General features: G+C 31.8%; 1 protein-coding gene and 1 long non-coding RNA gene across 2 annotated transcripts in view; both read left to right on the top strand.

Annotated features, from left to right (window-relative positions):
- The window catches only part of LOC126882112 (protein slowmo), a 143902-nt gene that overhangs the window by 98028 nt on the left and 21690 nt on the right, over positions 1 to 24184 (top strand). The gene's annotated exons all lie outside the window — the stretch shown is intronic.
- On the top strand, positions 1467 to 7368 carry LOC126882113 (uncharacterized). Its single transcript, XR_007697146.1, has 2 exons — positions 1467 to 5010; positions 7105 to 7368. It is a non-coding gene; the product is annotated as an uncharacterized LOC126882113 (long non-coding RNA).

Below are 24184 nucleotides of genomic sequence, written 5' to 3'. Positions count from 1 at the left end.
CATTGTAACGCAAATCGTCGAAAAAAGTTACGAGCATGGAATAGATCTACATATACTGTTTATTGACTACAAGCAAGCCTTTGACAGTGTAATAAGGGAGGAGCTAATTAATGATATGAAGCAACTAGGCATTCAAGAAAAACTAGTAAGTCTCACGAAAATGACGATGAAGGAATCCAAAGTACGAATCTTAACAAGGGAAGGCCCGTCAGATGAAGTACAAATGGAGGTAGGTGTCAGACAGGGAGACTCCCTATCAACAACATTATTTAACATTGCCATAGAGGGTGCAGTAAGAGCAGATAAAATTAGGGGAACAATTATCGAATCTTCAGCCCAACTGATAGCGTATGCAGACGATATTGCACTGGTTACTAGAGATTTAAAAACCATGCAGAATATAATATTAATACTAGATAAAGAAGCAAAGAAGAGAGGGCTAGTAATAAACCAAATCAAAACGAAATACCTCAAGTGCTCAAGAGAGAATACGAACATCGAGAAAGAAATTAAGCTTGGAGCATATACATTTGAAAGAGTACACCGTTTCAAATATTTGGGAGTGATGGTGAATGGCAGAAATGATAGAACGGATGAAATAAATGAACGCATCCTACTGGGTAATAAAACCTATTGGAACTACCAAAAATTCTTGAAAGAAAAACACATTAGTAAGACAACCAAATTAAAAATTTACAAGACTGCAATCAGGCCAGTGATCACCTATGGTGCAGAGACGATGTGCCTAATACAAAAAGATGAAATGAGACTAGAAGTCTTAGAGAGAAATATAATTCGACGAATAATGGGACCGGTGAGGATAAGTGTAGGCGAATTTAGAAGATTAACAAATGAAGAAATTAAAGAAGTCATCCAGGGTGAAGACATAATCAAGTTCGTGAAGGCGCAGAGGCTCAGGTGGCTGGGACACACAGAAAGAGCTAACTCAGACTCTACGCTAAAGCGAATAACTGGCTGGAGAACAACAACAAAGAGACCAAAGGGAAGACCCAAAACAAGATGGAGAGATCAAGTCTTAGGAGACATAAAGAAGCAGAGAATCTACAATTGGAAGGAGCGCTGTAAGGACCGGAAAGAATGGAGGAAAGTTGTAGACAAAGCCAAGTCACACACGCTGCGATAATAATAAAAGACAACAGCGGACTGATTCTCCGCAACAAATTAATCAGAGAGCCCAAAAGGGCGGCAAACACTCCGCCAGGAGTGAATAAGCCATGATGATGATGATATGTCAAAAACTATCAACTTTAGAGAAAAGTCACTAAAGACCTTTACTGTTTGGAATGATCCAAAAAACCTAAAAAACTTTATTCCATGCAAAAAAAATAATTTTAGGAGAAAAACAAAAAAAAACGTTTAAAAAATTTTTGACCCACTTTTGGTCCTGGAAACATGCAAATTTGTTAAAAGGAATGAATCCTTTTTGAGTAAGATTGTGCAAAAAATCCGAATCGGAATATTTTTCCTAGCGGATGCGCAGTGGCTTTCTGGACTATCACGCAAGTTGAAATTATGGTATCATTAAAATCTTGATCAATATGGTTGTTTCAACTAAGGAAAAATTGGAGTCATCTTCATAATATGCTTCTAAAAATGTATTTTATTGTGGCATTTTAATTCCCAAAAAATATTATAATTAAATATTCCAGTCAACAGCCATTATCTCGTGGAATTTTCAGAACCAAGGTCGATTTCCTTGAAAGTTCGGATTTAGGTAGTAATTATAACCTTTGTTAAAATCTACCCTACGCCGAAGCGGACTTTTGCGTTGGGGTGAAAACAGCCCCATCTAGGGGATAAAAATTTTTTCAATCAAAATAACTATGGAAGTCGATAGATCGACCAATTCTGAGTAAATTTTGCTGTATAAATTTTTTTGCAAAGTTGATGAATGGAACAATTTAGTACAAATTGTCGGATACGCAGATGACATAGACGTAATAGGTAGATCCACAGAATATCTGACTGAAGCATTTCGGTCGTTAAGAGCATCTGCACAGAAAATGGGACTAAATATAAATGTTCAGAAGTTCAGAAGACCAAGCACTAGGTCAAGCAACCCGACACCTACAAGAATAATAATTGACGACCTAGAACTGAATATTGAAGATGAATAGTGCTCGCCAATAAGTGTTGCTATTTAAGAAGACAGATGGCCTCAAAAATATCTATAAAAATTAAATTGACTGTCTACAAAACGCTAATAAGACCAGTGCTAACATATGGTTCAGAAACTTCGTCACTTACACAGAATGACCAAGAACTGCTCAAATGTTTTGAGCGAAAAATTCTAAGACGAATATATGGAGGCATAAAAGAACAATGTTTGTGGCGCAGGCGTTACAACTTTGAATTGTATAGATTTTTTTATGAACCTGACGTAAAATTCTTTAAGGTAGCATGCCTTAGATGGATAAGGTCATGTAATCAGGCGAGAGGAAGATGCCATAGTCAGAAAAGTTTTTGACCGAAGAGGGCCGATAGGACAACGAACAAGAGGAAGACCGAGACTTAGGTACCAAGACAACTTAGAAAATGATTTAAAATCTATTGGAATTAGAGCATGGAGAAGAGTTGTCAGAGACAGGGGCGAATGGAGGATTGTTCTGAAGAGGCTTTGGCTCATAAAGAGCTGTAACGCCACTGATGAGGATGATGAAATCAGGGTAATTATTCAAAGTAATTAATTTCTAACCGTTTTTTTTTAAACGTTTGTGTATGTGAACAGCATTCTGATATTTCGATAAAAGAACTAAACGTGATTTTAGATAACAACTTTTTTTTTGTTTATTGGTATTGGGAAGAACCCGTTTTGCCACGAAAATTTATAACATTTGGAAGTCTATACATATAACTGAACACAATTTGTTACAAATACAATTTTTACAAATCTATACATATAAATACAGTAACTGAATACAATTATTTGGTACAAATACAATTTTTACAAATCTATACATATAAATTTAATACCTAACTGAATACAATTTGGATTGGATGATACAGACCTAAAAGTTGAGGAAATTATAAGCGTCTCCTCGTACGGCCCAAGAAGTTATAAAAAATAGCTCTTACCTCGGGATTATGGAGTCATCCAGCATAATAGAAAGATAATTTTGGGGAAACGGGATTTTTAGTTTAGTTAGTTCCGTAATAAGGTAAGGGGTGTCGTTAGAATTATGACTCCATTGAAAAATCCAGTGATTAAAGTCGTCAAAACTGTCACTGCAATCACAGGGGGATGTGGCCAATTTCATCTTATGAAGCTTGGAGTTGACTGCTCCGTGTCCGAAGAGGCACCTGATGTATTTGGTGTGACTGGATTGGGATTGGGATGACTTCTTTTAGCAAACTTTGTAGAAGGAAGTGTTGGAAAGAGCGTGCAGTACTGAAATGCATTGTTAGATCTAATTATTGTCCATTTGCCTGCCCATTTAGTTCTTAAGTTTTGCTTACAGATAGATAATGCGTCTTGTAGCGTTAATTCGGGGGCTTGTTCGCCATCAATAATAGCTCTTTTTGCCTGTTTGTCAGCTGTTTCGTTTCCTGTGATGGAGAAATGCCCGTTGGCCCATATGAAGAATGTATTTACCTGTTTAGAATCTAAGGCTCTTAAGGTTGTCAAAATTTCCACGATTATTGAGTTATTGTATAGGGAGGTAACGGGGTCCACCAGAGCTGATAAAACAAATTTCGAATCCGATATTATAGCCAAGTTTGACAAGGGTAGCAGTGAATTGTTTGCCCAATCCAAAGCCTTAAATATAGCAAGTGCCTCTGCTGTAAATATTGTAGAGTTTTTGTTTAGTTTAAACAACAAACTTTCGTTTGTGTTTTCCCTGTACACTGCACATCATGTTCCAGTAGGGGATTGTTTTAATCCTAATAGGGGACTTTTAATCGTCAAAGTTATATTCAAGTAATATTGTTAACTGTAATACTGAATGCACGGATTTGTACCTACATGTTTTGTTACAGCTTTGTACACTGAATTATCTCATGATATTACTGGCATTCTATCAAACGGTGGCTTCCGAATAACCTTTGTGCGATTTAAAGTGTTAGATAATAGCGTGTGTGTGGAAAAAACGCGAATTGATGCCAATGTTGCCAAAACTCATCCCACGCAAAGCACCAATTCACGTGCCAGAAAGAATGTTGTTGCAAGGCAATTTTCAAAAATACGCAAAAACGTGAATTAGGTTTTTTTACGTTACTGTATTGTTTGTTTTTAGATTTGATGATTTATGAACTTATTTTTTATCAAATATGAGACAAAATTAATTTTGTTTTTGGTTATTTTAAATTTTCATAAATTTTCAAACCTAAGGTGATTTTCCTGTTGGATTCCATATATTCATATTGTAATTTATTATTCTAACTGCGAAGTAAGCCACAATTTAAATTTAAGGCACCCAAAGTCCCATTTAACGACAATGTCACAGTATAGGAGGAATCAGTAAGCTCACTCCCCGAAAAATGCATTGTTTTCAATGTTCCAATTTGGCGAATCTGCGCAAAGTCGTCCAAAATTCGTTTCACCGTGCGCATCCGATGAGAGCGGATACGTTTGCCGATTGGTCGTGACCGCCATCTGATTTTCATGAATTTTGTGAGGTTGTGTTTGGGAATTGTTTGTTGTTTTGGTTAATTTACCAATTTATTTTCATACATTTTTCATATTAATAATAGGTAGTTATGTATATTATGTACTGTGAATGTGATATTATTTTCTTAAATCAATCAAATGGAGATGAAGCAAGCAGAAAACAATTTTTACAAGGAACAATGTAAAATTAAAATCGAAAGTTCTGGACAACCTGTGTGATGCTGTAATAATTATGTTCCTATTCTGTTAAAACTGAGATAGAGAGTCTTTAAAACTGATAAAAATAGTTATTTCTATGATGGAAATTCTTTGGACCAAATAAATAGAGAAGTTATTATTGAAGACATCAAATAAAAGGAGGAAAATTTATGTGAAAAATGGTAAGTTGTTCTGATTATATTTCCATAGGTATCTGTAGTAAAATTAAATTAATTAAACATTAACACATTAATTAACTCATGCAAAGGCCAATTGTAGTGAACTACGGTCGGGGTTTGCATTATTAACATGGAGTTTATACATGTAAATATGTACTTCACTCCTTGTATGTACATACTTTCATATTTCAAAAGATAAGTACACACTTTCCAAAAAGATCCGATGTCTATGGATCTGATACCTACTGGCATTTTTGGATCATTAGACTTCTAATCACTAAATTTGTTTTAAATTATATACTTGTGTTAGTGAAAGTACATTTTATCTGTATTATTGTACATCACTGTAGCCTAAAATGTACTTTAATTCAACATATTGATGGCTTAGTGTGAAAACCAAAAAACAAAAAACTGATTTTCTGCATAATATAACCTAAAAACAAAAATTACGTTACATATTTTTAATTCGAGCACATTGAAACAAATATCTGATATTGGCCCAGAGCTAAAAGTGTTAAATGTCGCCATTAAATTTTAAATACAAATATTAACTATGATAAACACATAAATATCCTTGCAGTATATAGAGCCTTTGCCCAAGTAACTATGATAACCTCGTATATCTTGATATACATGTTTTATCTCAAATGAGGTTGTGTTTATTATTATTTATGAGGTTTTCATTTTTCATAGCTTATTGCTCACCTCCAAATACTAGGTCGATACAATACAAATCTTTTGATTTAAGGTTCATAAAATGTTTCTATATGCCGGAGTACATTTTGTTGTTCACAAAAAACACTTCTCCAAGTAGAATCTCTTAAACAAACACTTCAAATTAAGTACCAAATTCTTGGTTATGTATAGGTGGTATTCACACTAAATCAAGAGAGCGATTGATATACATGGTTTCTTTTTTCGGCTGTAGAAAATAGTCCAGTGTATTTGGATTTTTTCTAACAGTTTAAATGGCGAGATACAAGGTTTTCAAACTAAAACCACCAAAATGTCATTTTCGAAAAGAATTGAGATACGAGGTTTTCACACTAAGCCATCGATATGAAAGTTCACTGTAGAAAAAACCTTATATATTTGTATAAATTGTTTTAAGAGATTTAATTTAAATCAACATTATGATAGTCCACACTGAAAAATTCATGCAAAATATTAATATACTTATTTGGGAATATGTAACATACTTATTTGGGAATAATATGTATGCAGACCTTACAATTCTCAACGAAGAATTGAAAGCCATAAAAAACTATTAATAGGAAGTTTTTGTAAATGTTTATATATGTATTTTTTAAATATACCTTAAAATATAACGTGGTATGGTTTTTCCTTTCAAAAATAATTAAGATAGATTAAAATCAGTATGATGGACTATCATTTGGTTGAACAGTGGAACCTCGATTAACTGTCTCTCCATTAACTGTCACCTCTGTTAACCGTCAGGGTACATACAAAAGTTGTATTGACTACATTAGCAATAATTTTAATGCAAAAAAATAAAAAAAGCTAATTTGATTTGGGGTGAGGACACAAACGGCTATCCATTGCTGACAGATAAAGAAATAATTGAAATGGCAACAAAGGCGGACCAAACAGATTCAGAAGCTGACACAGGCCTGGAATTTGACTGTAGCTATATTGATGGACCTATTGTAACTAACAAAGATTTGCATAAATAATCTAGAGAAGCTGCATCGCATATGCAATAATTCATCGAGTGGTATTCTCAACAAGAAGAAGCCAATAAAGTAGATTGCATGATATTATGCCGATTAAGAAATTCAGCCGTCGCAAGATGTGAAGCAACAGTAAAACAAACACCTATTTCAGAATATTTTAAATTGATTTGATTGTACGAACACAAATCCCTCTTATATTGTCAAACAAACCATACAAATGAAATTTGAGAGTTGTACTATGAATTTTTAATTTTTTTTTAATGTTCTGTTAACCGTCTTTTCGATTATCCGTCATACCCTTGGTCCGGTGCCCTGACGGATAATCGAGGTTCTACTGTAATTATGATTTTGTACACATAAATATATAATTATATTTTTTAAACTTGCCTAATTTTTATTTTAGATTTTCATAATAAAAGAAGAACTGACGTTATTATGAAACCAGTGTATGGACGGTGTGTTTTACTGACTTAAAGCAAGAGTACCTTTTATACTTGAATTTGTCACATTTTTTAATTTCATAATTTTATTTATGTAAGTTGTGATTGTAAAAATATTGTTAAGTTGTATTCATAGTTCTCTACTTGTTCTTTTGAAGTACTGTTTTTATTATAATTGGTATTGTAAAGTTGAAATCCTCAAATCAAAATATAATTTATAATTCGAATGTATTATTATTTTACTACATTCGAATTGAGTTTGGCTCAACTTATGTGTGCGAAGCCGCTTTATCAAGAATGAACTTTGTTAAAAATTGGTAGATATCTCACTTAACAGATGAATATCTCAACTCTCCAATGAGACTCAGTTGCACTAAACTCACTCCAAGCTTCAGACGGGTTGTACATAAAAAAATTCATTTCTCTCTCTGATTTTTGAAATTAAGTAAGCTGTGATATAAAATTGTCATGTGCATTTTTTATATTCATTTTTTCTCTACTAAATGTTAAAAAGTAGGAGTACTTTTCAGAAGTGCATTTAATTAAAATAATTTTCAGACTTAATAAGTTTGCAACAAACACCTTGCATTGAAACTAATGTAGAAAAGATAACATGTTAATTAACATTTTGTACTATGATTATTTATTTTAAATTCCTCAGTTTCCTTTCTACAAAATTGAAGATGTCTAAAAACTTCATTAGCATTCAAAATATAAATTCCTAATTTTTAAAATATTCTCAGTAACAATTTACAATACTGCTGTTTTCAAAATATACTGATAATAACATCAAAACAATACACAATGAATTTATATTTTATTTATTGTAATAGGAAAACTTACAGAAAAGTATACAGTAACCAAAAACAATCAGATATTATTAGTTTTCCTTTTCATATTAGTCCATGTAATGTGTGAGGCCACTTTCGTATGAAAAATGTTTCTGACTCAATTTCTTTGCGGATTCCTGTTTAAAAATGTCCCCTTTAAACCAATCAGAAAAGTGTCAATTTTTTAAGCAAATTCAAAATTACTTTTTTGCCTCGAAAAATGTATTTTTAGGGTAATTATAAACAATAAAGGTATCTTGTCATATTTCTGAAAAGTTGATAGTTTTTGAGTTATAAGCGATTTAAAATCTGAAAACTAAATGCTTGAAAACTGTTTTAATAAAATGACAGATCTTTTTTATTTAAGATGACCCAAAAATGCTAAAAACATATTTTCACTGCAAAAAAGTGATGCTTTGAATTTGTTAAAAAAACAATTTCTGCCCAAAAATTTCGCCCGTCGCACTTCTGATTTGTTTATAGGGGATATTTTTTAACAAGAATCCACAAAGAAACCGAATCAGAACAGTCAGACACAGACAGCATAAATCCGGACCTCAGAAGTGTCAGGTTGTCGAAACGGACCCTCAGGGAAACTATTTGGTGACCCCTGATATAGGATATCACTAATTTTGAGTCATTTTTGTCAAACTTCCGGTCACAACTTTTTAACAGGAAAAAACATCAAAACAAGACATAACATTCGGAAGTGTATTCTGCCCAACATTCAGTACCATACATCATAGTTCACATAGTGGGTCTTAAGCCAGTCTTATAGAACTTACCTTTTAGTTTTATTAGTAGCTTTCTATCACACACTACTCCGCGTACCACTTTCCACTTCATCTAATTCTCTACTTCTATTAACTTCATGTCCATGTACTTCCCCATGTCCAGTAATGTCGATCCCAGATACATAAAACTATTATCTTGTGTGATTTCTTATCTATTTAAGCTAACTAATCTATGCAGATTTGGAATACTATCTTTAAAAAAATATACTGTTTTGTCCTACTTAAGTTTAAACCTTTTTCTTCAAGCGCCTATCTTAACTGCTTTACTTTTCCTACAGTTCTCTCTAATTTTTCTACCAACAAAATATCTTCTTACATTAACAACCAAGGATCTCCCATTAAAGTTCAGCTATTATCTGATCCAGGATGAATGAGAATAAATTTAGCAGGGAACCCTAATTTCACTCAAAATTTACCAATTTCACATGCATTTGCTATAATGCTAATTGTTACCATCTCATATTATATATCTTGCACCACATATTCAGCTGGCACTCCTTTCCTACTTAGTACCAGTACGTCTCTGGTAGCTTTGCCACATGCCTTCTCAAGATTAATAAAAACTATGTGCAAGTCTTTCTCTTTCACTCAAGTTTTCCATTAGCTGTCTTAAAATAAAAATTGCTGTTGTGGACCTGCCATGCATATATCCAAAACGACTTTTATCCATTTTTATTTCTAGAACCTTATACTAAATTTTGTTAGATTTTACCATAAATGTACAATAAAAACATATTTTAATTGGCTGCTATGGAAAATGTCTGAACAAAATTAAGCAAAATTTTACTGGAAATAACTATTGCAAACTAAATAAAACACTAAATTAATAGATGTTTATAATTTTTTTATTCTTTATTAAAAATCTGGGAAATCTAAGCAAGAACTTTCATGTCACTATCTTTAAATTTTACAGCACATTTCTTCCACGCACATTCATATGGTTTTCCTTCAGTGTGTTCTTAAACGGTTTTAAGACCACTTCAAACCATACTAGTAAGAATATTCAATCAAATTCACATTATTTTTTCAAAGTAATTTCAAATGAGTTGCAGTAGTATACTGCTTAGAAAAAATCACATTTGTGAGGTTTTTCCCCACTAAGAATTTTCATGTGAGGATGTGAGAACACGTGAACTGCCCTATTCTCAAAAGCAGCAACGAATATCTACTACTTTTGACGAGATGAGTAACCTCCAAAATACCAACATCTGGAGAAACTTCTTGAGGAGAAATCTGTTTTATTATTTTCTAGTATTAATAGTACCTTTACACCTTAAAAAAAATTGTAAATACTTTCTCTTGTTTACTTTGACCTGTTCACTAAAAAAATCAATATTAGATAACGTTTTATTAAAATGTTGTTCTCAAGCCATTTCCTTGTGGCATTTTTGTAATTAACTATTCTAAATTGGAAATAAGCCCCAATTTTAATAAAAAAAAAATGATTTTATTATCGTTACAACATCCGCATCGGACGTCGTTATCAAAATACAAAATATTAATGGTATTACAAAATATTAATTAAACATTAATATTTTGTTTTTGACATCGACATCCGATGTGGACGTCAAAACGTTATTAAAACCATTTTTTAGTTAAATTGTGGCTTATTTCCCATTTGAAATAGTTAATTCTATTGAAATAAAAATTATTCCAGTTACCATAATTCCCAAATATGTCAAAATAAATCCAATTGGTATGTAGTAAGTCAATGTTCAAGATATTTTTAGAAAATTTATATTAATTAGTTGTAAGTAATGAAATATTTAGCTTCTGTTGTTATCTAATCTTAATAAATTTACAGATTTCTCCTCAATTTATTTATAATTATTAAATTTATTATTGTTATTAAACCATTATTCAATGTTACGCACCTACAGAAGATGAGAAAGAAAATTTCTACCAACAATTAACAGATACTATCGGAAAGCTGACCAAAGGAGATATACTCATAGTCATGGGAGATCTGAACACGAAAGTTGGCAAAGACAGTAAGGGAGTGGTAAAATGCATGGGAACATATGGACTAGGGAAAAGAAACAACAATGGAGAGAAATTTATAGAACTTAGCCTAGAAATCAATCTTGTCATTGGAGGAACGTTTTTCTCACACAAAGACTGCCACAAAATAACCTGGATCTCACCAAATAATAAAACGCAAAATCACATAGACCACATCTTAATTAATAAAAAATGGAGAAGTATCCTTCTAGGTGTACGAAATAAAAGATCAGCAGATGTAGGAAGTCATCATTACCTACTAATAGCGGAAATAAAAGTAAAAATCAAGGCCAAAAGAGGGAGTAAACAATATAACAAACGAAGATAATATACAACGACTGAAAGACAGTGAAACCCGAAAAATGTGGAGTAACAAAATAAAGTTGAACACAGAAACTGTAAACAACACACAGACAAATATATCAAACAAATGGGAGATAATCAAAGAGGCTGTACACCAAACTGCACAAGAAGTGTTGGGCTACAACTGAGAAAAGAAAACAGAGTGGCTAGGTGATAACACATGGCAACTGATAAAAAAGAGAAAGGATTTAAAGGCCGAACTAAATAGAATACAAAAATTAGAAGATAAAATCAGAATAACCCAAGAGTATGCAGATATAAATAAACACGTAAAAGGAATTATGAGAATTAGGACAAGTAAAAGGAATTAGGAGAATTACGACAAGTAAAAGAGTGCTGGGAATTACAAAAGAGAATGGACAGAGATGGCACGCTTAGCAGAAGAGGTAGCCGAAACAAATAATCAGAGAGAGCTATATAAAACCACTAAACATCTTGCAAATAAGAATGTCAACAGTGACACACCACTAAAAGACAAACAAGGACAACTGCTTACAACAACAGAAGAGCAAACACAAAGATGGCATGAGTACTATAGCGAACTTACGGCAGAAGAAGAAAATGAGCCGCCATTCCAAGTTGGTAAAAGGGGACAAGCCATTGTAGCTAAAAATTGTATGTTAGGTTGATTGTTCCAAAAGAGGTACTTACAAAATAGTATAGAAAGTTTAGTGTACAAAGGGATATGTCAACATATTCCTTTTGGTACAGCCTATATCAGTATATCTATTAGTGAATAATGAGACAACTTGATTTGTACTCTTATTAATGGTTAGATTTTAATGTAATAAGCAACCAACTTAACATACACAACCTATAAATTAGTCTACAGTGTTGTGTCATCGTTGTGATTATTATTGCAAAATAAAAGTGTGTGTTTGAATTAACTAATAACATTATTTTATTATAATAAGTGAAAATTGAAGAATGTGTAAAAAAACAAATTTTGAATATGAATAAATATGAAAAGAAGGCAGTCATCAAGGAAATATCTACCTTCACTCTACACTCTCACTGTTACATATTTATGAAACTTAGAAGATGTATCCAGATAATTTTATTAATTGTAAAATATATGAAAACATGTTTTACAGCCTGATTATCAGTATGAAGAAACATAAAGAAAGATACATGCGGTACATGTGACAAATTAAAAATGAAAATATGCAAAAATGAGGATGAACTAAAGTACATTTAAAAGAATACTATTTACAAGCTGATTGAGGGTATAAAAACTAAGAAGACAATAAATTTCTGTCACATCTTTGTCACTTTTTTATTTAAATTTGTTTTTGCAGTCAACAATTGCTTACTACAAATGTTGCATTCATAAGGTTTTTTACCACTGTGTGTTCTAAAATGTGCTTTCATATGACACACAGTGGTAAACGATTTCACATTTGTGAGATTTTTCCCGAGTATGAACTATCATATATTTATGTCGATTTAGACGAGAATTTAGAGAAAATTGCTTAACGCAGATTTCACATTGATAAGGTTTTTCTCCAGTGTGTGCTCTTAAATGTTTTTTCAAATAATCTACACAGGTAAATAACCTAAAACAAATTTCACAATTTCATTGTTTCTTTTGCACACTTGCTAATGGGTTGTTCTTCTTGACAGGAGAATGTCCAGCCACTGGTTTTACAATAACTTCAGTTCTTCATTTATTATGAAGAAAATCTAAAACAAAAATTAAGTTTAAAGAATATAATTATTTATTTTCACTTATGTGAACAAACTACAAAATCATAATCATAACCGAATGATAGTCCACCATACTGATTTTGATCCACCTTCATTATTTTTGAAAAAAAAACATATTATCACTTATTATCTTTTAATAGTTTTTTATGAACTTCATAAATAACATCATTATCATAATTAGCTTGACAATTCTGTGTCAACCTGGGCCTGCTACCAGAGAAGTTGTCAATTCCTAGTAACTTCCCTCTATCTTTGAACCCTTAAGCCAGGATCACACGAGGCTAGTTATTCAAGTTAGGATAGTAAGCTAGATATCCTGGTATCCTAGCTTGAGTTACTGTCCTGGCTTGGCGCATGCTAGAACGGTTTACATGTGGCTGGAAAATTTTCAGCCAGTCACTGTACTATTGCGAGATCAACAACTGTCAACGACAGCATACTAACCCCCTCTGTGGCTCAGTGGTCAGGGTGCGTACCTTTGGATCGAAAGGTCGAATGGTTGTGAGTTCGAATCTCACCAGGGTTTTTCGTTTATTTTAAATTAATAAATGAAAGTAATTTCTGTCCTTGTGGGATCGGTACTCACCAGAGAGACTGCAGATGTTTGGATACAATTAGCGTCTCTTTGGAAAGACAATGACGTCTACTTTGCAAAGTAACAAGACACTTACTCAACATACACACTACATATTACTCCCCTGAGTTAGTGATAAGTTATAGTCTAAAAAATCATTATGAAATTGACTGGCCAGTTGGTTGTGAAAACCAGTGCCAATACACAAAACACACACAAAAACGCTTTACCAGCAAGAGTTTTAGAAGTATGTGGTTATCTCTTTAAAAAAATAAAACAGGTCGACATTATGCGCTTGCCGTTTAAAAACACTAGCTTTGCGGGCCAGACGAGGGTGGTACACATGCCAAGATAATAAAACCAATAGCTTAACAAAATAGAACTCCATGCTATTAGCCGATCCTAGCTTAAGACACTGACTTACTGTCTTTCTCATTAGCATACTAGCCTACATGCGAAGCTAATTCTGTATACATGGAGCTAGTAATACTAACCTGCTTGTTTAAAAGCGCTAGCTTGAAAATCTAGCCTCGTGTAATGCGGGCATTAGAATCATAAGGTCTGCTTATACATCATTCATAGATCAGGTCAAAATAAGAATAGTTGTAAATAATAAATAAGTTATTATCAATGAATATAGATGCTCTGTATTTATTGTTATTATTTAGAAAAAACTGACATCTTTAACATACTACATTTTAAGAAATCCTGATTGTTTTATTGATATAGTTGGTTCGCTAAACTCAGACACAACTGGCTACTGATTTTAGTAAGTAATTTTGCCAATTTAGTAAAATTGGCAAAAAAAAATAATTACTAAATAGTTAGTAATTTTGCCAATTTTCTCAAAATTGGCCAAAAAGAAATACCGACTAATATCACTAGCCAGTTGTGTCTGAGTTTAGCAAACCGACTAGGTATATGGTTATTTCCAAATATATTAATATTTTACACGAATTTTTTAGTGTGAACTATCATAATGTTGATTAAAATTAAATATCTTAAAATAACTTATACAAATATATGAGGTATTTTCTACAGTGAATTGGATCTTGATCTTTTTGGAAAGTGTGTACCTAGCTTTTGAAATATGTAAGTACATACAAGGAGTGAAGGAGTACATACTAAATGTGTAAACTCCATGTTAATAATGGAAACTCCGATCGTAGTTCACTACAATTGGCCTTTGCATGAGTTAATTAATGTGTTAATGTTTAATTAATTTAATTTTACTACAGAGACCTATGGAAACATAATCAGAAAAACTTACCATTTTGGACATGAATTATCTATCCTCCTTTTATTTGATGTCTTCACTATTTATTTGGTCCAAAAAATTTCCACCATAGAAATAACTACTTTTATCAGTTTTAAAGACTCTCTACAGTCTCTACTCTATCTCAGTTTTAAAGTTTTAACAGAATAGGAACTATTACAGCATCACACAGGTTGTCCAGAATTTTCGATTTTAATTTTACATTCTTCTTTGTAAAAATTATTTTCTGCTTGCTTTATTTCCATTTTATTGATTTAAGAAAATAATATCACATTCACAGCACATAATATTTTACACGTACATAATATATATTATTAATATGAGAACAAAGTAGTAAATTAACCAAAACAATCCAATTCCCAAACACAACCTCAAAAAATTCTCAAAAGAAAATCGGATGATGAATGACACGATCCCGACTCCCGACCAATCGTAGCAAACATATCCGATCCGCTTTATCGGATGCGCACGGTGAAACGAATTTTGGTCAACTTCGCGCATGGAACAAATTTTTTGACGAGTGAGCTTACTGATTCTCCTATACTGTGACAATGTTAACATTATGTCACATAGCTCTGTAACCAAAGCACTTAGTGACCTAATTCTTGTTTTATTTTGCAACTACATGTATTGTTTAGTCCCGCGTAGATTTTTGTAAAGTTAGAGTGAAAGAAACATTTATTTTAAAAAATTTTAAAATACTCTTACAAAAAAACCCAAAAAAGTTAAGATTTTATTTTTTATTTTACTTGTTTTTGTACATTTTTCAATAAAACTTTACGCGGGACTAGATATTATCTATCTACAACTACTGTAAAAATTTGGACCTTCGACCAAGAATTGATTTGGTTTCGATCTAAGAAACCAGAGATATCTGACATCAAAAGATAAAAACCTAGTATTCGGGAAATCGCAAAGACGTAAAACACTCTAATAGGTTATAAAGCTACCGGTACACGGTAAGTTGAGTGCAGACGTTCAGAAAACAAATAGTTTTGTAACCATGGAAATTTTATACTATAATGTGTTATATACTGTTGGAAAGAGAAGATTTCAGAGAATAATTTTCAATCGTAACCCAAAAAGCTTAAAAAATTCAATTTTTGGACTTTGGGTGCCCCTAAAAAACGAATTTATTGACGTTTCGACTTCCACCTCGGACGTCGTTATCAAAATACAAAATATTACTAAATTAAACAAAAATGTTGTTGCTTAGTAAAAAAATTCTTCTAATAATTTAATTTAATCTGGCTCACTCATATCGGCAATTCAGACATATATTATACATTTTAAAGTACAAGACTTTAAAATGATATTGCCCATATTTTTGAGTTGCGTTGCTGGGACGACTTTATTGAAAGATAGTTCATTCGATTACATGAAATCAACTTTACCTCAAGAATATCCGTCACAAAAAAACATAGCATGTAATTTGGCTTTAAAAAGACAAACACATGCAATGGTTACAGTAAAATTCACGATGGTGACAATAAATCACGAGGAAAAACCTTATGATACTATCCCGACATCGTAAGTATTTGGTCTTACATTCAGTTTACTCTCAAAACTAACATCAAACCTTGATTTTATATGTATGTTATTTTAAATTATAAATAATATTAATAATACATAGATATACAGGGTGTTTCATTAATAATTGTCCATATAGTAACTGGAGAAACCTTAGCACAAAATACGAAGATTTAACCTAAAACACTTAAATAAAATGTGGTTTCTTACTGAGTTACAGGGTGTTTTATCTAAAAATTTAAAAACTATTATAACTCAGCATTTTAAAACTATTCGACGTATCCTTTTCATACTTGGCAAAAAGTGCGACTACTAGACTGACTACTAAATTAGGATAAACAAACGTTTCTAGCTGCTACCAGAGGCGTACGACAGGGGACGGTGAATAGTTGACCCTTCTCAAATTCTACGCCACTGGAGGACTTACTATTTTAGTGCCATTTTTAGATTCTACAATACTTTCTACGTAAATAATATACTCTTCATTGGTAACGATAAAGTCATTAGTTTTCGAGATATTTGAAGTTAAATATGAAACGGCACAGTTATTTTGATTAATTTATGATATGATTCATATGATTAAAATTTAAAAATTATTTGTACCCAGTACTTTAAAACTATTTGGCGTATCCTTATCATACTTGACAGAAAGTGTAGGCACTGTACACCCTACTAAATTAAGATAAATAAACGTTTCTAGCTACTACCAGAGGCGTACGACAGGGGAGAGTAGCTGGTTGATCCTTCCCAAATTCTACGCCACTGACGAAATTGCTATTTTAGTGTAATTTTTTGATTTTGCAATACTTTTTATGTAAATAATATATTCTTCATTGTAACGATAAAATTATTAGTTTTCGAGATATTTGAAACTAAAACTGAAGCGACACAATACACTGATCATAATAACCGCATCGTTTCATTTTTAAGTTCAAATATCTCGAAAACTAATGACTTTATCGTTACCAATGAAGAGTATATTATTTACGTAAAAAGTATTGGAGAAGCTAAAAATGGCACTAAAATAGTAATTCCTCCAGTGGCGTAGAATTTGAGAAGGGTCAACCATTCACTATCCCCTGTCGTACGCCTCTGGTAGTAGCTAGAAACGTTTGTTTATCATAATTTAGTAGGGTGTATATTAGTCACACTTTCTGCCAAGTATGAAAAGGATACATCGTATAGTTTTAAAACGCTGAGCAAAAATAGTTTTTAAATTTTTAGATAAAACACCCTGTAACTCAGTAATGAACCACATTTTATTTAAGCGTTTTAGGTTAAATATTCGTATTTTGTGCTAAGGTTTTTTCAGTTACTATATGGACAATTATTAATGAAACACCCTGTATAAATCATATATCTACAGGGTGAGTTTTTAGTGTGGGATCGGTCGATAACTCCATTATGGTATAAAATATCGAGAAAAGTTATTTAAAAAAAATGTAGGCAATGATACTCTCCACGCTTGGAAAATATGTCCATTTATACAGGGTGATCAGTAACTGCGTGGTATATCAAACATATAATTTTTTAAATGGGACACCCTATATATTTTTTCATATTTATATTCCCCTCATAATTCTTGTTCATATAATATATGGTTTTGCATTACTATACAGAGTATTTAACAAGTTATGACCATTTTTATTTCGAAATCACTATGAGATTAACACCCTGTATATAAAGAAGTAATTCGTAGACAATAATTTGTTTTATGTAATAAGATAAACAATATACTGTAGTTTTTAAATTAAAACCAATTCACATCATTGACGAATATTTGTATACAGGGTGAACTACAAAACCAAATTACGATTTTCTCTATTTTTTTAAATAGATCACCCTATATTTTACTTTTCAACATTATTGTATTTAATATACTCTTTCATTTTTATATAACATTCCCTATAACTAAACTGATTGCTTTCCGAGATATTTTTAGTTTTCTTCAAATTTCGGGAATACATTCAATTTTTCTAGTAGAAATAAGTTAGTATTGAGTGATAATTAAACAACATTATTTTTATTAGATAAATAACTAACACAAAATATAAACCATAGCAATATGCAGTGAATATACCAATAAATGTGATATTAAGAAATTATCATATTTCCCTAATATACAAGAATCGTAAAATTCCTACAAAAAAAAAACTTTGTATTGTATATAAAAATATAACAAGATTACTTTTATTCAATAAATAACTTACATGAAATATAAATCAAAACAATATACAACTGATGTAACAGTTTTTAGATTGGTATATCAACAGCATTCTAAGCCAAGAATTTTTTAGTAGAACATTCATTTTTATAAGCACTTTTAAACTACAAAACAAAATTACGATTTTCTCAATTTTTTTAATAGATCACCCTATATTTTATTTTTTGAAATATTGTATTTATGATACTCTTTCATTTTTATATAGCATCTCCTATACCTAAACTTATTAGTTTCTGAGATATTTTTAGTTTTCTTCATTTGCCGGGGAATACATTCAATTATTCTTATAAATATAAATAACTTAACAAATAACTATTATGTAATAATATAACAAATATTTTCATTCAATAAATAACTAACAAAAAAATAATAAACCATAACAAAATTTAATGAATGTACCAATTAATGTGATGTTAAGGATATAAGTCTAAAGTAAATGTTGAAAATGACCACTTTCAACGTCTATGCCATTTTGTAACCGATATTCAAATGACCGAGCCACATTTCTAACATTTTTGTAAGTCAATATTATTAAAAGCTTCTTTTATTCTATTTTTCATATCATCAAGCGTTGTTGGATGCTTCTGGTATACAAGGTTTTTTATATAGCCCCACTTGAAAAAAATCAATTTTGGAAGAACTGGAGCACCCTCGTATAAAAACCTCAACCGTCAAAAAATGTGGACCAATCACATAATCTCTAACAATATCACCTTAAACATTTATAGATCACCTAGTTTGAGTGTTAACAAAGTAGGGATTTCTTATTGATGCATATTAATGAAATTTAATATGAAAATTATATTATTAATAACTGCGGGTCACAATCTGCTATTAGGAATGTGTTACTAAAAACTTCTTAGCTTAGAATGCTGTTGATATAATAATCTAAAAACTATTAAATTAGTTGTATATTGTTTTGATTTATGTTTTGTGTGAGTTGTTTATTAAATAAAAATAATCTTGTAATTTTATTATACACAACATACCTATATTTTTTTTGTAGGAATTGTATGATTCTTGTATATTAGAGAAATATGATAATTCCTTAATATCACATTTATTGATACATTCATTGCATATTGCTATGGTTTATATTTTGTGTTAGTGATTTATTGAATAAAAATAATTTTGTTTAATTATCATTCAATACCAACTTATTTCTACTAGAAAAATTGAATGTATTCCCGAAAGTTGAAGAAAACTAAAAATATCTCCGAAAGTAATAAGTTTAGATATAGGGAATGCTATATAAAAATGAAAGAGTATAATAAATACAATATTTTTGAAAAATAAAATATAGGGTGATCCATTTAAAATAGAGAAAATAGAGAAAATCGTAATTTGGTTTTGTAGTTCACCCTGTATACAAACATTCGTCAATGATTTCAATTGGACTTAATTTAAAAACTACAGTATATTGTTTATCTTACTACATAAAACAAATTATTGTCTATGAATTACTTCTTTATATACAGGGTGTTAATCTCATAGGGATTTAGAAATAAACATGGTCATAACTTGTTAAATACTCTGTATAGTAATGCAAAACCCTATATTATATGAATAAGAATTATGAGGGGAATATAAATATGAAAAAATATATAGGGTGTTCCATTTAAAAAATTATATGGTTGGTATACCACGCTGTTATTGATCACCCTGTAGAAAGGGACATATTTTCCAAGCGTGGAGAATATCATTGCCTACATTTTTTCTAAATAACTTTTTTCGATATTCTATACCGTAATGGAATTATCGACCGATCCCGCACTAAAAACTCACCCTGTATGTATTACTACTCATGTTAGAGTTTGTTTAACTTTATGGTATACAACCAACCCAGGGAACTACCCCTTTTTAGTATATAAATAATACTAGAATATAAAATACGTGTGCTGTAATAAGAGAGAATAAGATTTTTCATAAGTCTCATCAGATTAATTAATAGATATAAAATAATATCCAATATTGAACTGGGTCAAGCTTGTGAAATATCGAGTAACCAAATTAGTCCTGTCGCCAATGGGGGTACAACGGCCTCCTTAATTCAGATGCACTTACCCAAGTTCTTTTTATGTATTTTGACCCGTAGAACATGAATTTTTTGGGTAACAGTTGATCCGGATGTCGATAAGATTGTTATAAACAAAGAACTTGAGGAATCACATAACAGCGATTTTTCGCAAAACAAAACAATTTTTTGTATTTTTTGGGTCATTCTAAGCAAAAAATGCTTTTACAAGATTTTTCGTAGGATGCATAGTTTTCGACATAAACGCCGTTGAACTTTCAAAAATTCGAAAAATTGCAATTTTTGAACCCGAATAACTTTTGATTGAAAAATAAAATAGCAATTCTGCTTACCGCTTTTGAAAGTTCAAGTCAAATTCTATCGGTTTTGATCATTTTCATTGCTAAAAATGATTTTTTTTCATTGTTAAACAAAGCTATAAACACATAGTGCTTGAATGATGTTTTCAATGCATTTCTCATTTGAAATCGAACGAGTAGGCGCGCATACAGACAATTTCTACCTAGATTAAGTACATTAAAACGGTACCCCGTCAAAATAGCCCCGTCGAAAAAGCTCCGACAAAATAGCCCCGACATAATATCTCGCACACAAAATAGCTCCGACAAAATAGCCTGCAGACAAAATAGCCGTGGAATAATAGCTCGCCCACAAAATAGCCCCGACAAAAAAGCTCCCTTCAGAATTCATCATGAAATAATTCCTTAAAAATACATTTTTTCGGAAATGATAATTATCGTCTATTCAAACGTTTATCTTAACCACATTAAATAAAAATGGTCTTTTCAGAGAACTCGAACCCTGTCTTCCGTTTCGATTAAATGTGTTCTGCTTTTCGATTAAATTCAATGTTCAAGCCAGCTATAAAAAAATCCAGCATCATAAATTGTGGCTTATTTCGTAATTAGAATAGTGATTTAAAATAAATGGTACTCCGGTAAAAGGTAAAACTTTTTATAGGGGCTGTTTTCGCCGGGGCTGTCTTGACCGGGGCTGTTTTGTGTGGGATCTATTTTGTCGGGGCTATTTTGTTTACGGGCTATTTTGTCGAGGCTATTTTGTATCCGGGCTATTTTGACGGGGCTGTTTTGACCGGGCCATTTTGACGGGTCACGCATTAAAACGCATGCATTGGGCACAGGAAACACTATGTGTTTATAGCTTTGTTTAACAATAAAAAAATTATTTTTTAGCAATGCAAATAATAAAAACCGATAGAATTTGACTTGAACTTTCAAATGCAGTAAGCAGAATTGCTATTTTATTTTTTAATCAAAAGGTATTCGGGTTCAAAAATTGCACTTTTTCGATTTTTTCAAAGTTCAACCGCGTTTATTTCGAAAACTATGCATCCTGCGAAAAAACTTGAACAGCATTTTTTGCTGAGAATCACCCAAAAAATAGAAAAAATGTTTTGTTTTGCGAAAAATCGCTGTTATGTAATTCCTCAAGTTCTTTGTTTATAACTATCTTATCGACATCCGGATCAACTGTTAGCCAAAAAATTCGTGTTCTACGGGTCAAAATACATAAAAAAAACTTGGGTAAGTCCATCTGAATTAAGGAGGCCGTTGTACCCCGCCTGGCGACAGGACTAAATGTATCATTGTTTTTCTAAATATTGTGTGCTAATTCTTGAGCCACGGGTGCTGAATAAGCAACCCATGTATGATTTCAATAACCCACATTGATTCTCAAAAATAATACAATGATAGATCAGAATAAACTTGGTGTTCGTCGAGTAAAGATGTTTCATTCTCCCTTAGCTACTTAACATTGAAAATAACCTGAAGCACTACCACCCTTAGCTCCCAGGGTGACAATATATACCAGTTATATCAGATGGCGACCCCTATATCAGATATGTACTATCCTCGATATGTTATTGACTTACTCATCGTGATATTTTCTTTCTATTGACTTCTTCCTTTAGTATGGGACAATGAACATAGAGTTCAGTGGAGAGATTCAAGTATAGTCCTGAAAGAAACAGATAGTAAAACGATAAAAATCAAAGAAGCGGCTCTAATTGTGCTAAATGAAACCAATTGTGTCGCAAATTCCTCGGTAGAATGCAGTAGGATGTGGTTACCCATACTGAAAGAGGAAGTCAATAGAAAGAAAATACCACGATTAGTAAATCAATAACATATCGAGCAGAGTACATAATTTATATTTTATTATTATTTATATATCTATGTATTATTAATCTTATTTATAATTTTAAATAACATACATATAAAATCAGAGTTTGGTGTTAGTTTTGGGAGTAAAGTGAATGTAAGAACAAATACTTACAATGTCGGGATAGTATCACGAGGTTTTTTCCTGGTTTTTCCTCGTGATTTACTATGGTATCACTAACACGAGAATTTTACTGTCACCATTGCATGTGTTTGTCTTTTTAAAGACAAATCACTAGTTATGATTTTTTGTGACGGGTATTCTTCAGTTAATGGTGATTTCATGTAATCGAATGAACTATCTTTTAGTAAAGTCGTACCAGGAACGCAACTCATAAATATTGGCAATATCATTTTAAAGTCTTCTACTTTAAAATGTATAATATATGTCTGAATTGCCGATATGAGTGAGTCAGATTAAATTAAATTATTTAGAAGAATTTTTTGTACTAAGCAATAACATCTTTGTTTAATTTATTAATATTTTGTATTTTGATAACGACGTCCGAGGTTGAAGTCGAAACGTCAATAAAATCATTTTCTAAGTTAAATTGTGGCTTATTTCCCAGTTAGAATAATAAATTAGATACATAAATTCCACAAAGAAATAGCTTACTTACTTACTTACTTAGTCCTAAGCCTTTCTACCTTTAGGTGTAAGGCTGGTGGAGTTGAGTTTGGCATTGTAGTCTCCATGCTTTCCGATCTTGCGTTAGGTTTCTTGCACTTTCCAATGTCAATCCCTTCTTCTCGACTTCTTTCCTGATTTCATCTACCCACATAACTCTTGGTCTTCCTCTTTTGTTTTTCCCCTGCACTCTCGTTTCGAACACTCGTTTTGTAAGCCTCTCGTTCGATATTCTACACACGTGCCCGAACCATCTAAGTTGTCCCTCCACTATTTTTTCATTGATTGGTTCCAGTTTTAGGGTTTGTCTAATTGTTTCGTTTCGTATTTTGTCTGTCCTCTTTCTGTTTGCTATTTTCCTCAGGAACCTCATTTCCATAGCATTGACTCTGGATTTTTGTCTCCCCGTCAATGTCCATGTCTCGCTGCTATACATGATTGTTGGTCTAACTACTGATTTAACGACTGCCGTTTTTACTTTCTCCGGTATCTCTTTTTTCCCCAAAAATGTTGTTTTCATAGCGTTAAATAAGCTTCCTGTTCGTCCCATTCTCTCGTTTGTTTCCATGTCTTGTTTACCATTTGCTTCGATTATTACTCCTAGGTATTTAAAATATTCCACTTGCTCTAGTTGTTTCCGGTCTAATTCTATTGCGTGTGTCTTCTTCGTATTTGAAATTATCATTGTTTTTGTTTTCTCTGTATTAATTTTCATATTTATGTTTGATAGTTCTTCTTCTAGGATTTCAAGATTATTCTGTAGGTCTTCTCTGTTTTCTGCTATCAATCAATACCATGTCGTCTGCGAATAGTAGCTCCGATAGTTGAGTCCGTTTCATTTGCCAGTATCCTAATGTTAGTTTTCTCATTCTTCTCTTGGCTTTCTTTATCGCTTCAT

The sequence above is a fragment of the Diabrotica virgifera genome, chromosome 3 (assembly GCF_917563875.1).
Source record: "Diabrotica virgifera virgifera chromosome 3, PGI_DIABVI_V3a".
Classification (NCBI taxonomy): Eukaryota; Metazoa; Arthropoda; class Insecta; order Coleoptera; family Chrysomelidae; genus Diabrotica; species Diabrotica virgifera.
Note: the sequence above shows the minus strand (reverse complement) of the source record. Positions and strands in the feature narration are given on the sequence as shown.